We start from the raw sequence: 18297 nt of genomic DNA on the forward strand, positions 1-18297 counted from the left end.
TGCAAGAAAATAGAAGTGCGTAATACATATCTATATATGCTCTACATATCCCCAACATTTCAAGATCTTTTAAATTTTTGGGTTGAATCATCCCTTTTAAGTTTGACAATATAGTAAGGCATAGTATTATTTGAAAATTTTTTAGGAAAATAGGGAGGAAGAAAATGATTATTACAGCCTGAAAAAATGTCACTATGTGCTCTGATTGTTAGTTAATAGGCGTAGTAATGGTACTAAATAGTTTTATTTGAAAAATTTTGGAAAAATTGCCGTACAATAGAAAAGAAGAGCCCTTAAGGCGCCGTTTTTCAACGGCGGAGTGCGCGGTTGCGAACGGTGTTTCATTGCGCGCGCATGGACGGCTAGCCAATCGGAAAGCCGGGTGGTAGAGGGTGCTCGGATCGATGCATTCGGTCTGGGAGCGTGCGCCAGTGACCAAGCGTTTACAGCGCGATAAGCGTCGTAGCGGACCGAGCTACGCGGAGAACCGATCCTAGTCGTGGGTGTTTCGGTCGGCCGTTTTCTCGCGTTTTCTTACTGAAAATTCTCGGCCCGCATTCCCGTAGCCCGCTTGTCAGTGCTGTCACATGACCCGCGATGAAACAATGAAGCAGACTAGCACAAGCGGCGAAGATTGTCAGGAAGATGCCGGCAAACCGCTCGCACACGGGAAATGTGGCCCAGCCGGACCCTGTCGCGGTTTAATCGTGAGTAAATTTGAAATTTCAATTTCACGTTGTCCCACGAGTATACGTGATCACCGCTTCGTCCCCATTTAATTAGTTTGTTCGAAGAGGTCAGTGTACTTTGTCAGGATCCACCGAATCCCCTGATACGTCAACGTAGATTCCGCGGACGGATTCTCGAATCGACTCGATAAACAGACACGGAGATATTAGAAAAATAAATGAAAAGAGCAGTCGAATGGGTACGCAGTCTATATAGCGTTATTTTAGTTAACCAGTTTCCGAGTTGGAATCTCTCTTTCTAACCTTGATTTATATTTCAGCACCCTATTGTTCGTATTTTTATCGATGGTACACTCGGTGTCTTTTTGTCGAGAGATCGATTTCAGATTTTAATTCGGTTATACGTAAGGGATTCGTTTCGAATTACCCGTTCTATTTTCACTTTTATTCTTTATTATCGCCTTTAGTTGAAGCGCTTTGGGGATGTTCGAGTGACACATATGCCGTTGGCAAATGTGTTTCACGATCAGTAGGGTGTAAGCCCGCGTAGTGAAACTTTCAATTGAATGTTTTTGAATAGGACGACGATTTTAGAACATTTAATTTCATGCAAGTTTTCAATCTCTGTGTCGGTAGAAGGAAACTGTTTTGTGATTTTGTTAGAATAACTGTTGGATCTTTTGAATAATCCAAAAGTTATTCCCTATTATATTTATATTAATTTACATTTAGGAGATAGAATGAATTATGCAAATTTTAGGCATAACATCAAATTTGTTGAACGCGACTGAAATTTTTGGACATTGGCATAGGGGTTAATGACGAGTTTAGTCACAAAGAGTTGAAGCTGCACACACACACACACACATACTGTCCCAATTATTATAATTATATCATCATTTTATCGAAATTGATTTAACGTATTACTGAGAGGTAGTTTCCCGGAAATGTGCTGTGAACGACTGGCACCATTTAATGTCACGATATTATGTTTAAATATTTTACATTTGTTTCATTTCTGTTATCTAAACTTTCAGATGTAATGTAACAAATTTGTACTATATGACAATCACACACACACACACAAAGATATTTTTCTTTATGGACAGTTGCTTTTTTGAAATATTTTTCCGCTTTTTTCATTGTTTTTATACAAGATTGCACGTGATGTATTGTTTGCAGACAATATCAATAGAGTTCTTTTCTATTAGGAAAATATTTTGATGAAACTCTAGTAAAATGTAACACTCACAGAACTATTTGACACGTATTCTCTCATCTGCTGTCATTAATGTTTAAGGGATGCGAGTAATTTTCAAAGTTAAGGGTAAGAAATCTAAAAAGCAGAATATCTCGGAAACTGTTAGAGCTATAAATATATTGTGTACTTTCTAACAAAGAATACGACCAAGAAACATTACATAATTAATAAATTAAAAAACAGCTGTTTGTACTAATTTATCTTCGATACAAGATATGGATAAAATGATGTTCTTATTTATGTATATTATAAAAAGTTATTAAAGTTCGATTTCATCGCTTTTTCCGTAAAGCAGACTTTGTAAGAGCGCACGATCAAACAGGTTGTAGAGTTCGATGATATTTTGAGGGATGAAGTTTTCTGGAATCTGCTTGCACAGTCTGATTCCTTATTCAAGAATATACAATTTTGCCGTTTGTAACTTTCTTCTCGTATTACTACTTTCTAAGATATTCGAGCAAGTATGTTTTCCATCCCCAACTTCGAGGAATGTTTTCGCATCTGCAATATGAAGGATGTCGAATAAAAAGATACAAATCAAAGATTTCTTAAGTTCTACTTTTTATTACTGTTTCATAAGTTTCCGGCGTTATTAGTTCTGTTATTACTTTACTGCAATTCTCGTTCTTCAAATTAACTCTTCATATATAGATCTATTGATTTACTTAATGACCACTAATTAGAACAATAACTTTTAAAACTACTTACCGCGTTTTATGATGTTGATATTGCATTTCGTTTGAATCATTATTTGCTGTTTTTTGCTGTACTCACTTTGAATTAAAATATTCGATATTTATAATTACGGGAAATATTAATGAAATTTCCAGCACGTTGATATTTATCTGGAAATTGAATTGAATGTTTTATGAGGCGCTGAGAAGTATACATAGTAAAATTAAATACAGCTATATACGGTTTTCAACTGATTAGGCTTTATGAAAAACACATACGAGTTTACATCGAAATGGATAAAGAATTAATAAAAAATATTGAACAAAAGCAGATTTATTTTTGAAATATTGTTTAAACATATATATTTTTTCTGGAATTTTCAAATGCATTTAAATTTGTCGATCAAAAACACACGATTTAAAGAAAAATTCATTATTCTACACCCCCTAGTTTTCGAGATACCTAAAAAGATGTTGCAGATGAAATAGTACGTGTAAAATATTTGTCAACAAACTACATTACAGCAAAATTTCATAACAATCGGCGTGTTACACTTGCGAGTGTACAGTAATAATTCTGACTAATTTGAAAATTCTCTGAATCGTGTTGAAATATCCATAAGATTGCTACTATAGTACGGTCATTGTTAGACCGTTAATCTGCATTCGTCGAGTGCATTTCGTATGCACTCGTGAGATCTCGTTTCTCGTTCTCCGTTGGCGACGCGAAATTATAGAAAAATGAGATTTTTTCATACGGTAATGCATTTTAATTACGATTACAAAGTTGACCGATGGAATTTCACGACCCGAGCCTCCTGCGCCCTTCGCCGCTCGGATATGTTCCGTCTGAATTACGACAGATACACGCATACGATAATGGACTCCGATAACAATGTAGCGCTGTAGCGGCGACCTGTCGTCTATTCTATTGTCCATTCGCATTATTGGCACACACAGGAAAAATAGTTTGCGTCTGTGTTTCGCTGCTCGTCGAGATTTCTGGAGAATCGTACGATGACAATGAACCCGAGAAGAAATTAAATCGTTAACGCGGAATCATTAAGTATGCGTGTAATTTGCTAGACGGAAGGGGGACCTTCTCGTTTCGATCACACGGAGTTAATTACACGGTTAACTTTTCATTATATCGTAACAGCGGAACTCGCGTATCACGGTTCATGGATTGCAATTCGACCCCGATCAAATTCAATCGGCAGATTTCGATGGCTTCGCGTATAACGATCGGGAGAAATTTGTACGTATTCCGAAACTCTCACAAAACTTGCACAATCCTCTCTGGAATCACGCATTTTTCACGCATCAAGTTACTTTCGCGTTGATCCTGCCAAAAAAGATTTGTTTTCGCGTTTGCATCGCTCATATATATTTCCATTACCGGTATTGTTATTATTATTCCTATTCTTCTTCTTCTTATTAGAACACCGCGAGTTTACTTCGGTGCTCTGAACATGCAAGGTAACATCAGATCAGGTCGTAGTATAAATTTAGAATTACATTTCAATTATTGATATTATCGTTATTACTAAAGTGCAGATGTATCAAATTCAAAACATTGAAAACGTGTAAAGAATTAAAGAATATTATTGTTTCATCTTCGACACAATAAAATAATTAAGGAAAGAAAGAAATCTGTATGTAGCTTCTATACCTTGTAATTAATACAAATCATTTTTATATCGCATCAAAATCTGCAGTCTAGTTACATATTACTATTATTAGAACTTCGCGAGTGCACTTCGATACTTTGAACATGTAGATTTGGATAGGAATTTTATGCATTTATGATATTCAAAACAATGAAAATATTTAAACAATTTAAAGGTGCCACTTTATTGCGTTCAACGTATGAAACTTATTAAGTAAGAAAGTAAATGCTTGTCAAGCTTCTGTATCTAGCTAGTCATAATAAATATTCAGAATTCTACTAATAGGAATATCTTTTGAAAATAAATCGGAAATATATGTTCGACTTTTATGAAAACGAATAATTATTGAAATCGGACATTATTATATATAATTCGTTTCACAAGGAATATATTCTTCTCCAAAATCTAAACCATTTGATCTGACGATTCTGACGATTTTAATGAAATTTTCGTGTGGGAAAAAATATTTAATATATACCCAGTTGTATCTATCACTGTTTACATTGAACGAGCGGAAGACTGTTCTCAAAGTTGTGCAAGTGAGAAATATGTTTTGTTTGAAGTCATGAAAACTGAGTAGGAAATTTGGTGCTGATTTATTAAGCTGATACTTCAAACATATTTTTATGTCAACATATCTTGCTGAAGTAATCCTCAATACACCAGTAATCTTGCTGGTGAAATTCTCAATAAACATTTTCTGAAACAAAATTGCACCAAACACAGCATATAAATAAAAATATACATCTTCTCATAATAGTTTTAATAAATCGCAAATAAAGTAACAATGTTATCAAATTCTTTCGACATCTTTACTGTTCTGTATTTCATTCACACGTTTTTGCTACAAGTGCACAAAAACCGCGATCTATTAATTAGTTTCGAAAACAGTTAACCAAATAGTCGATCTCGCTTTCTATTGCGGTTGCATCTATCTTTCCGTTACCTACGATAGCAGATAAAAAGAGTACACGTGAAATATTGTTGTGGTAGCCACTTTCTACAAAAGTTTGATGGAAATCTGCTATCACCCCTTCGATATGTGTGTTTGTTCGACCTCATTCGTCGATCTCAACCTATTTCAGTAGAGTACCGTATCGATTGTTTCGAATAATCGAGCACCTTCGATAAACAATCTTTCGTTGTAGCGTGTGCAGTGTGCGCCTTGTACTGTCCGAAAGCGAAGGATATGCATCCCTTCGCGTCGCATCCAATATAGCAGCAACGTTGCGACATAAACAATTCTAGATAGTTGCATTTCGTTCTGAGAATGAGTAACTAACTGGAATTGAAATTGTCAGTGGTACGCGGAGTCACGATACGAGAAAATCGTCGAATAAGCTAACTGGATAAACTCTTCTCCCCGGTGTCTCTCTTAGCTTATTAAAGTTAAATTTGTGAACGGTGTCCTGTTTGTATCGGAAAAGTTGCCGGGTCCGACAGGATAACAACGTATCGCAGCGACGGGACGCGCGGGACCCCCCATTTTTCTCCAATTTAAACTTTCGCGAAGCAGCCACCACGAAAATTAAGTATGCCGAAGTTTTCGCCCGCCTTGATAAACCGAATTCACCGTACGGTCGCGCGACGGTCAACAAACTTCTCTAACGTTTGCCGAAGTTGGTCGATTTTCTTTAAAACCTGCTCCGACAGTGTTGCTCACGGAAATTATAATATATAATTAATCTCGCAGTAACTTTAATTACGCCCGCAGAAAAGAATTTCCGCAATGTTATCGCGTGACTTAGCTACGTTGTTACCGGAAACAGAAAAAACTCCTGCATAATGCTATATTGGAAATGGCACCGTAAGGTATTTAAACCGTCACACCGAGTTTCGGGACACAGTCTCAACATTTAAACTGATATAATTTCTTTAAATAACAATAAACCAGAACTCATTTCGAAGTTTAATGGCGGATGGATTCCGCGATTCTTCGCGAAAATTTTACAAACTGAATCGTCTCTATGGTCATTAGAACACTTTTCTCGTGATCGAACCAAACATAGATTTGAAGATTGAAGTTTTACTTTTCGAACGACCTTCGAAACTTCGTAAACCATTTTGTTCCGGTTTTATTGGGTTTTAAATGAAAAGTCTACTGCTATACTTTCCATCGTGTATAATTTTGTTCATTTTCCGAAACATTTTAAGGAAAGAGAAGTCTAAGGATGTTTGCTACAATAATTTTGAATTAATCTTAAAATTTGAAAATTATTAGACTACACAACGCAGTTTGTTGCAACGGAAGTATTGAAATTATATAGGAAAGGATCTGTACTTTCTTCTTTAAGTCATAACTTACCTTTCTTCGATAAGATGTTCCACGGAAGATCGCGTTATATTTATTCATATGGTAAAGTTACTGCTTCCTGCTTCAGTTTATTGATTTACTTAGTTCAATAAAACGAAGTTGGCATGGTACCTGTATGTAGGTGATCCACAGATACGCTATGAATACGGGAGAATAGACAAAGACTATACATATGTACAGGGTTACCCAATATCTCTTTCTAGAAAGCAGATATACTATGTATCGCACACATGACGGCTTTGAAACCGTAGCGCAACAGGGAATTATTCTACATGAGAAGAAAAATCAGGACGTCGAATTCAATTTTTTTCAGAAGAGACTTCGTTTTCCAGATATGCAATTGTTCTTTAATGTCACGGTATTGTTAAATCGCGAATAAACGTGTTAATCAATTCCGATTCAACAGGTAGTATAATATTTGATTTTTGAATACGATTATCTCGCGCAAACAAAAATACAGCATATGACCAAATTGTAGGGAATGCTCCTTGCTTATTTTTTCATGTGGAATCGTGTTTCCCTCATTGCACCATTATTTCGGAAGCGTCAGTTACACGAGTACACCACGGAAAGTGAAGTTTTGTTTAAAATTAAAATCTCGAATTAATTTTTTGTGAAAGAATTCAATGAAACTGCGAAAACACATTTAAAATTTCAGTGGAAAAATACCGGCTCTTTAAAGGTTCACGCACTTACTGGATAAAAAATTTCGCGTTAGATACATCAGTTGGCTCTCGACGTATCTTCTCTCAAGTTTACGATACGTGAATTGCTATTGATCACAGCAATCGAACGTTAAAAGCACATGTGTTTAGCAAAAGTGTGCGATAATATAACGAACCCTATCGTCGGATTTTGTTGCTCTATTAGTCGCAGAAGAATGGTGTTTGCTCAGAATTCTCCGAAAATTGCTGCTTTCAATTATTCGTGTCAGAAACAGGTTTATGATACGTCGCGAGGTCATGACCTTCGAATTCTTTACCACAGTGGAGCGTGCTAGAATGCGCTAATTAGCTCCGACCCTTTATAGCATCCCTTCGTTCCACAGCATGAAGTTTTAAATTAAAATTATTGGTAATTTTATCTTGCAACAACGATCTATATAAGAAATTTAATATAAAGCGAAAAATAATTCTGTATGATAGATATACAAGGTTCATTCATCTATCTTGTATTCACTGTATAACTTTTAGGTGTAATGTTCTCTTGGTGGAAATGATAAAAGTCACATAAAGACAGAGATAGAGAAACTGTTGCAATTAACAGATAGTTTAATTAGGAAGCTCGTTACGTTAAGTTAAATCAATTTTATACATCATGTTTCAAGACCGTAACGAACAGCATGATATTCAGATAATTAACAACTCCTTTTTGTCAAAATTAATACTTTATAATGAGGATACCTTTAGTCGAATGTCGCAGAAAACAGAAATCAGAAATAAACTATTTTCATCGTAAAACATCCGCCTCGAACATCCAGGGTACCATTCACTTTGATATTCTTAATTAAATTATATATAGGGTGTCTCATAATTATATTAACATCTGGAAAAGTTATTTGATCAATGAGGTCAAATATTAGGTAAAAGGTTATGTCAAGGGTTATGTCAGGGGTTATGTCAAGGGTTATGTCAGGGGTTATGTCAAGGGTTATGTCAAGGGTTATGTCAAGGTTATGTCAGGGGTTATGTTAAGGTTGTGTCAAGGTTATGTCAAGGTTTATGTCAAGGTTATCCCAAGGTTAGCGTTTTTCATTAATAACTTGTAAACAAAAAGCCACGGATTGCATTTTCGTCAAGGAAAAAGTTACTCCAAAATGACCTCAGAAATTGCCCTTCTCCATTAATATAACATAATTATATGGGACATCCGGTATTGTATAAAAGTGTTGTATTTGAACAAAATATAAAGAAAACCAAACAAATATAGTATAATTACAGTAACTTATACACATGAATAAATGGCACTAATTTGTGATATGACGATTATACTCGTCAAAAACAGCTAATTGATGAAACGTAGCATGAAATTCGCACTTCGATAATCGATAACGGATCAGAAAGCAAGCCTTGTCACGCAGAGTACTAAAACTTTTAGTTGAAGCCTATATAAATTCACAGACGCGTAACTTCATTATACCTTCATATCTGTTTACCAGTCAGATAGGTGTAACCGTGTTTCGAGGAAGTTGGTTGGTCAGGTACGAAGTCGCGCTTGGGAAATCGTTGCATCCTTAATGGAAGCGTCGCGTTGCGGCACGGTGCGTCGCGCTTTGAACTTCTCGCTGGGAAAACGATAATCCGATTTTCCTCTTGCAAAATCCGCCAGGGATCGGCAGTCGATCGATGAGCCATAGATGTCGCGATGCGGAGATTTACTGTTGCTGCGTATCGCGCATTGCGTTTGATGATAAATTATGAAAAATCTGGAAAGAACTCGAACCATTTAGCATCGTTACGCGGGGGCTGCGTTATCGCGAATCAATGTTCCCTTTCCCACAAACTCCGACGTGTTTCCCATTGTACGCGCGCACACTGTTCAACGTCTCGCGAGGTAAGAGGCCGTAATCGTTCCACTCGATTGCCCCGCCGACTTAAACTCCGCTCGACTTTGGAAAACTATAGTAGAAGCCACGCATACGGCCAGCCATAAGTTAACGGACACTTCTGTCGGTATACGTGGAATAAAAGCGAATTGTTTCCGCGAACTTTCATAAATAGCTGATAACACTCGTGGTAGTATGGGAAAGAACGCCGCGGGCTGTTTGTTAAATTTAGAAAGAATTTTATTCGTACGTTTCTGCGGAATCAATATATGTACTTTGTCTGTTATGGTAATCGTGTTTTGTAAAACGCACAATAATACGTACGTATATTATGACAACTTTTAAAACGAAATAACTTTCCAAAACGGATCCAAGTTTTTTTAAATGTTAGAGAGACCGGTTTAGTAGACAATGCCTAAACAAATTTGTACAAAAATTGCAATTGGTTGAGACGACAATAAAAAAAAAAATAATGTTTCGTTTTCATCTAAGTCTAGGACGAAAATTTAAACAATACGTTTTGTATATGTCTGTAATTTACATCTCTATATTCTGAACGAAATTTAAGCCATATTTGGACCAATCTGTAAAAAGTAATTCCGTTTTAGATGGTGTCCGAATATTTTAATGAGAGACTGTATTTTACTTTATTGTGTTTAAAATAGACGTTGATGTGAAGAACTCGACCAATTACACTGTTCGACAAAATCAAACCTTTCTTCTGATTTCCTATAGCCACTATGAAATTCTTGTAGAGCTTCACTCCCCGAACAAGAATCCGAAAACCGAATTGCGAATTGCTCCATCAACCTCAGTTTTGGAAAAAAACGAACTTTTGTAAAGACCTAAAATTTTCGACAAAAATGAGGTATTGCATAAAAAGTACAAACGCTAGAAAGTTCTAATCGGTCTCGAAAGATAGAGGAAAGTTTTCCGAACATAGTGGCATGCAATTTATTAATTGTTTTTGGTCCTAAATAGCAATAAATTAATGTCAAAGTTTAAAAAAGTGTCGACGTGAGGATCTGTAGACATTTCTGAAGAAGAAACGGCCCGGTAAAAGTGTCGGAACGATGTACATTTTGAGTAGGCCGAGAAAATGTTCGTCGGCAACACGTACACGATGTTTTGGCGCCATGTGCTTCGCTGCTGGCTTCTCTCTACCCGACAGGGCCGAAGCTATGCGTAATCAACACCGATGGAAGGATCCAATGGGGTATCCACTTAGCGTGTGGTGCGTGCTACTTTGCATTTTTTTTAGTACTTCAATGTGCTGTCTTCTTTTACATATTTCTGTGGATAATAATCACCAAACTGTGAATCAAAAATTAAAAAGTACGAGAAACATGGTTTTATGAATATAGAAGTAAGATTATTAATTTTTAAATGGAGAAATAATAAAAGAAAAATAATGAACGAAAATATTCATTTTATTCTGAATTTGTTCGAATTACAAGTATATCATGCATACAGTTATCATTTAAATTATAGCGATAATACGATCATGAATAAATAATCATTTTGAAAGCGTTAAACTTCTTGAAACATATTGTTAAATATATATTTAAATATTTATTTAATTATATGGCGTAGAAGTCAAAGTTATACTAGTGTTAGAATATTTTCGTTACCCACTGCAAATACTCTGATGTGATTTTTTTTGTGAAATATATCACAGTTTGGTGATTATTACCCACAGAAATATGTAAAACAAAAACAGAACATTGGAGTATTAAACAAAATTCAAACATTATTTACGAAAAGTGGGTGCCCCATTGGATCCCCCCATTGGTGTTGATTACGCATAGCTTCAGCCCTGTCGGACAGAGAGAAGCGAGTAGCGAAGGATATGGCGGCAAAACGTCGTGTACATTGTGCCGTCGAACATTTTCTCGATCTACTCGAAATGTATATCGTGCCGACACTTTTACCGGGCCGTTTTTTCTTCAGAAATGTCTGCAGAATTCGATCCTGAGTAGAGTTTTTGTGCAGGAGAAACAACTTTTCGTAAAAGTTTTTTAAACTTTGACATTAATTTATTGCTATTTAGGACCAAAGCAATTAATAAATTGCATGCCACTATATTTCGGAAACTCTCCTCTATCTTTTAACCCGAGAAAGATAACCTACGTCGCAGAGGCGCCTGCGAAGACTGTTGATTTTTGTTAATTTTTCATAGAGGTCTAGTGATTTAAGTTTAAAATTACTTAAAATATAAAAAAATATAATATAAATGCATTTTATTTTTACAATAATGCCAAACCTTTAAAATGACTAGATTAACTTAAATAAATATCCATTGTTAGTATAAAATTGACGCCTTAGAAAAGCATGTGCCTCTGAAGCGTATGGTTATCTTTTACGTACGTTGTCATATGGTTATCTTTCTAGGGTTAATACCGATTAGAACTTTCCAGCGTTTTTACTTTTCATGCAATACCTCATTTTTGTCGAAAATTTTGAGTTTTTACAAAAGCTCGTATCAAAAATCGCGTTGGACAGTGTTATTTTTCCATAAATCACCTGCGAAATTTTTAAAAATACTAAAAATTAATTTTCGATGGATTGACGAAGGTAATAATTAGGAAGCGTATTTCTATGCATTTACAGTAAATACTAAAGTATTAAGTTAAGTTTAATGAACCATTCAAATTGCAACGCAAATTAACATAAGTCTCGCTTTCATGAATTAATCCTTAGAAACAAGAATTCGCATAAAGCTGCCACAATCCAGCTGTAACAGTTTGAATGGAGTGATTCAGGTAATTTGGCATACGAGGCGATTGAATAGATACCAGAATTTCCAGAGATATCTATTTCACTTTCCTCATATAATTAGTGATTTTGAGTGTAAGGGTTGTGGCAATAGCGTTGAATATTAGTTCAGTATAGTAACGAAAGTTCGAATACGTTATTTTGGAAAATTGCTATAATTATAACGGAAATAATAGCTTCTATCGAAACCACTGTGTTAAATGGTGGACGCAAATAGTTCATTAGATATAATCAGCAAACCTGTGTAAAAGAGGATTGTCCGCTTGACATAGGTTCGAACGCAGTAAGCCACTTAGGAAGCCGGATTGATCGAGCAATTATCAACATTAGCTGACAAAGACTCTGCTTCTTTTACGGACAATTTACTTTGTGCCCTAGCACAATTCCATAATGAACAACAGGATTATTTCTTTGACAAATGATTCGCATTGTAATTTCTTTGTATTTCAAAATGTCAACAAAGTACGAGTAGTAAATGACTGTTAACACGTTCAATAAAAAAAAAGACAAATATTTGCAACTCGTGTTCACGAATTTTGAAACAGAATTTTTCAATATTATACTCTACAGTGTGATATTAATTTAGTACAAACGAAAAGATTTATGCCAAGCCACTGTGGAATAAAAAGTCTCACAAACGTACTCATTTCCCGAGGATTTAAATGGTTACGCCCCCTCAATTTTCTACGTTGCAGAGGAAATATAAACCTTATTGCGTGTTGCAAGCAATCTTTGCCTTTTTTTTCATAAACGCGTGTGCCAGATTTAGAAATGACCGAGCTCGAATTAATTGTGTGGCGGTCGGCTGATGAATACTGTTGCGAATCACTCAGTTTCTCTCGCGTCGCGGCATTTTATTTACAATAAAGAATATAAACTATAATACAACTCAATGCTGCTCGTAATAATACAACAAATGTTGCTCGTTCGACGGTCCGATCTCGACTCTTCGATCCCGGACGAGCCCCCAATGTTGTATTGAGTTTTGTATTATAGTTTATATTCTTTATTGTAAATAAAATGCAGCGACGCGAGAGAAACTGAGTGATTCGCAACATTGGGGGCTTGTCCGGGATCAAAGAATCGATCGGAAATGTGACACCGGCATTGGAGATCCTGTTTGCAAACCTCCGACAAGAATTATGCGAGTAACTGCAGGAGCAGCAGAGGCAGTTCGAGGCCTGACTGGAAGCGGACAGGCTTCAGCGCGAGAGAAACCGAGTGATTCGCAACAATACGTTAAATGAATCTCGCTTATTTCTCTTTCTCGAATTTCCCATCTCTATTAAATGTTTCTTCTCGATGTGCTCCATGCCTTCCTAGTTTGTTGCCCGATTTTTGTATAGAACTGTTCATCGAGATAACGTGAGCACGTTTCAGAAAGTATTGCAGTAAAAAAATTGACTATTTCACTATGTCCTTTGAAAATAACAGGAGCAGAAAAGAAGAGCACGGCATTCATACTCAACAGATTTCATTTGCATCCTTCATAAAGTATTAACTCTCTATGGGCCGATTTTTTTCTTAAATATGAAAAAATTTGTGCAACGGAAAATCTATTACTATAAACCTATATATGCTAGTTAAAAAAATATTTAACAGTTTAAACAACTTTATTATAATTAATTCAATTTGTAACTTTGAAGTAACAACGGCTTACAATGTTTCCACTTCTGTGCATAAATGCTTAAGCGTGAAATTCCATAAAACAGTTTCAATTTGGCGTTAAACATTGATGTACGTTGCATTTGGAACTGGTTGCCAAATAGTTTTTTGTGGTCCTGAATTTTCCTCATCTGATGATAATTCGATACTAAATTCAACGTCGCTGTCAATAATATTTACGCGTCGTCTGGTAAATGCTACTGGATGATCTTCATCGGACTCAGAATCTAATAAAGAATCTTCGGATCTATTACCGCTAATGCGTCTAATTCTAATTCCTCTTTTATTTGTATATGATTTTGTATCAATATTTTGGATATTTGATATATAAATTTGAAAATAGAAGAAAGCACAACTATTATCCTAGATACACTCGAATCTACCACAATATCCCAATGTAACCTGAAAGTTACAAAACTGTATCATATACAAATGGTAACAAAATGATTACTGAAATGCAAATAAATAAATTGTTAGTGATATACGAACTCAGAGCTATTATATACGCTTATTTCTATTCAGTAAACACCGACAAAAGCACAAATAATCTCAATTACACAAGGTGGTCCCTTTGGTTTCTATCTGCAGACAACTTGCAAGGTATTTATTTTGACATTTCAGGTTGGTGGTGCTGCCTACCGTCATCAATATTGTTATTGGTTATTTCAGAGGTATTACATAATTAAGACGTATACATCATCTTGTGAGAAAAACTAAAACTATTTGGTAAAATGTGGATATATTAGCTTGTGACTTGAAAGTTACATGGGCCCATAGAGGGTTAACATGATTGAAATAGTCATTATGTCTCGTGGTTGTTAGCACCAAAATTATGGCGGACAGTTTCTCATTTTGCAATTATACAAAATATAATTGAATTTACATTATTGAAGCAACTGCTGTAATAAAAACTGTACAAAATATAAATAAATTTGATCTTATCACTTTTATGCGACGGTGCATATTTTACTGTTCGATAGATTTAGTGTTCTTTGAACTCCGGTTTCCCGTGAATAACGAAACGAATAGCTAGATAGTGAACCGCTATGCAATAAAATTAAAACTGTAGTATATGTACAAAGGTAGATTTTTATGGTAAGAAGAGAAAAGAATAACGTTGAATTTCACCCCTTTTAATTCACAAGTTTACTCACGCCATAAACGTATAAAGCCCACTGATAACAATGAATCCAGCGTGTCAGTTAAGATAGCCCTCGGCGTACAAACGTATAAATTACAAAAGCCGCGATGACAGATAACGATCGATAGCAAGCCATCCGAACGAGTGCGATCAATTTGTAAAATTTGATTTCACTAGTTCCTAACTCTGAAGGTCGTTCTGATAGTGAACGAAACGTATATACACACACAACGAATAAACGATCCGGCAGTAAGACTATCATCATTTGTCTCGTTTACGTTCCGGCGATTACCGGATAATTGTATAATATGTATATCGCATCGTCATCGTATAAAACGGTCGCAAATTTGTTTTGCTAATATCCCGCGATAAGTTTCGCATCTGCCCGACAACGCGCCAGGTATTTAGTTGATGATTGCCTTTGTTAGATCCCGGATAAACTAGCATTACTTGTGTGTTCTGCGTTCGAGCGTTTCGACGACGAGCTAACGGACCCACGCGTGTTTCCCTTTCATTAACACAGTTTTTTTCTTTACAGTCCGGCGAACGGTAAATTTGTCAATTAGCGGGCACCGTTTTTTTCTTGCCGTGATTGCATGCATTCTCCTGTTTCCCGCGTTTTCTGCAACAACCGGCGAAACCATCGTAATCGGTTGACACTCGAGCACTGGAAACAATCGCGATGACGATCGCTATGCCGGCTGAGTCACGTAAAACGAAAGTACGATACGTACGTAAAATATTTGGAGGTCAAATTTCTGAAAGCAAATTTTTGACATTTGAGCTGTTATAAGTTTAAAACGAATCGTACAACAATTGTTCTTGACTGGTTTTAAAGCTCGAAGCATTTTACATTCGTACTGCATTGTTCATTTTTCTAAGATGCTTTCGCTTGATACTGCGAGTGATTTATTAACCTTTTCCGCTACGATTCATTTCGTATTTGTTTCGCACTAGCACTTCTTCGTTCTTAACAATTGCCCTAATAGAACGTGACAATTTTTGCTTCTCGCATGTCTTTATTTACTTTTGTTCCTAAATTTTGATAACAGAATTTGAACAGTCTAAGAACTTTCGTGAATATTCGTTAAACTTATAATACGTTTAACATTATACAGTTTTTGTTATTTAATCAATTACTCTTTCGTCACATGTAACAATTTTTTTGGAACAGTTTCAGCTAGTTATTTCTTAGTTTTATCTTACACACGTTAATGACATGTTTGGAAATCGTATCATATAGATAAAGTCTCGGAAACCATAATAGGTAACCGATTAGACTACGGATTGTTCCAGATATTACCAGCTCTTGTTAGTATCAACATTATATTTTTATGATAATTTTTATTACACCTATTCTTATGGCAACATCGCCATAAACGGTACGAAGTTTAGAATTTGTAATTTAACACTAGGTTTATACAGAATTAAAAGCAGCTATTGTGTGTTGCTTCATAAAAAATAACAAGCATGCATTAATGCAGATTTATTATAGTATATGTCCAATGAAACGACATTTTTTCAATAAATTACCATTAAACGTATCTTTATAATTTCGATAATCGTAAACGATGAAATAAACATTTTCACTCAGAAAACTCAATAAAAGTATACTACGTACGATGAGAAAAAGTAATTAAATACATGAAAACTCCAAAACTTGTTAAGTGTCCCATTTAAGAATTTTTAACTACATTTTGAAAAACGTCTGTAATTTTAATGATCGCCACAGAAATGATGTGTGCAGAAACTTTTTACTATTACATGATTCCCTTAAAACGGTGTAACATTGTCCCAGAGAGTTTTTCCACGCGACCATAAATAACGGTGATATTTTTGTCTTCTATCGTAAGCGTCTGCGCAACTATAGCACTGAGCTATAGCGGTAAATACAAAGAGTACAGATAACTTCTTTTTTTATAGGAAATATGGAAATTATGTGTAGCGTTCACACACACGCGCGCGCGCGTCGCATCGGTATTAGCTGATACAAAGTTGGATAGAATTTGCCTTGTAAATCGTGGTGTTCCTCGCCCACCTCTCCTTCCACCCCTTCATTCGTTCGCCAGAGAAAGAGAGATGAAGATACATAGAGATAGTTAAAAAAAGATAGGAGGAGAGAAAGAGGAAGGGAGAGAGAGAGAGAGAGCGAGAGAGAGCGAGAGCGCGAGAGCGATTTAATTACTTGTTTCATTTTGTCTTGCAGAACGAACTACCGTCCCCATGCTTGGCAGCGCCTTTCCTAGGACCACTTTAGGTGAGTTACGCGACGGGAAAAGCAGCAATGGAAATTTCTCTATTAAAATTTCAGTCAATAAGACTGCCTTCCATCTTGCACTCTTCGTCAGCCGCGATGCGATTCGAAGCACCCTTCACTCGCGGAGGTTTATTATCGAACGAGCACAAAGTACTCGCGCATTTTAACAGGGAATCGATACCTTTCGGATATGCTAAGCAGCTCGACATGTACGGAGGAAACTACTTTTCCGTGTAAGAACGGCCAAGTTCCCTTTTTACGGGGACCCGATAAATCCCATTAACGTTGCCGAGTCGACAACAGGTGCACGGGCAACTAGTCGTTGATCGGAAAATTACTTTCGGATGCTATCGATTTCTTTGGTTCCGCGTCACTTGTAGAAGACAAGCTGCAAAATCGGATGAGAAACGCGTTTCTTCGAACGATATACTAACTGCAGTAATACCTATTTTACAAGCTCTTACGTGCTTGAAGAAAAATTTGTACTGTTTCTAATGTCTTTCGAAAGTTAGGTGTCGTGCGAATATTTGAAACTTGGCATACATGAAAAATTCATATTGTAAATGGTGATCGTGATCATCGACCTGTTTAAAGAAATTGTGCAACACTGAACTTGAGCTGAGAACTTGACAGGGTAGTAATACTTAAGCTGCGTGCTCGTTAAAATAATCGTTGTCTACACAATTTTATCAGTTTTTTGATAATTTTATAGGTTTCTTTGAAAGTGTAATACAGTATGGCCATTGAATGACTGAATGATATATAAGAATAAAATAACTTTCACGAACGCTCTAGAATATTCCGTTAATATAGAATTTTTAAAGAATTAAAGTTAATGAAGAATTTTTATGCTTTCATAATAAAGAATGCATCCATAAATACTGTAAATGAACTAGATTCTCGAAAAAGTTCACATCAAATAGAATTAATTCTCAGTTAATCCATAGAAGTAAAGCAGAATAATTCGATCCGAGAATACGAACGTTGAAACAACCATTAAATCAATTGCACCTTTTAAAAATAAATGTCAAATATTTAATTGTACAGATTTATTACCACTTAATTTATTGGTGATAGACTTGATAAAAAAAGTTTAATAATGAACGAGAAAAAACGGTGAGCTGAACGCAAAGAATCGCTTCACTGAAGATGCTGGATTGCGAAAAAGGCAGAGAAATGGAATGGAAGGTCGGAAATTTAAGAGTAAAAAATTTAGTGGCTAAAAATGCGTGGGAACGTACAAATATAGATGTTAAATATGCACGGAGATATTAACCAGGTTTGCATAAGTCTTTGGGAAAAGATA

At 35.8% G+C, this 18297-nt stretch overlaps 1 protein-coding gene across 1 annotated transcript in view; it reads left to right on the forward strand.

Annotated features, from left to right (window-relative positions):
- The first annotated feature begins 113 nt into the window (after positions 1-113).
- The window catches only part of LOC143259735 (uncharacterized), a 52903-nt gene continuing 34719 nt past the window's right edge, over positions 114-18297 (forward strand). Inside the window, exons 1-2 of the mRNA XM_076523142.1 lie at positions 114-707; positions 16941-16991. The gene's annotated coding sequence lies outside the window, so the exon portion shown is untranslated. The remainder of the gene's footprint in view (positions 708-16940; positions 16992-18297) is intronic.

Source organism: Megalopta genalis, chromosome 6 (genome assembly GCF_051020955.1).
Source record: "Megalopta genalis isolate 19385.01 chromosome 6, iyMegGena1_principal, whole genome shotgun sequence".
Taxonomy (NCBI): domain Eukaryota; kingdom Metazoa; phylum Arthropoda; class Insecta; order Hymenoptera; family Halictidae; genus Megalopta; species Megalopta genalis.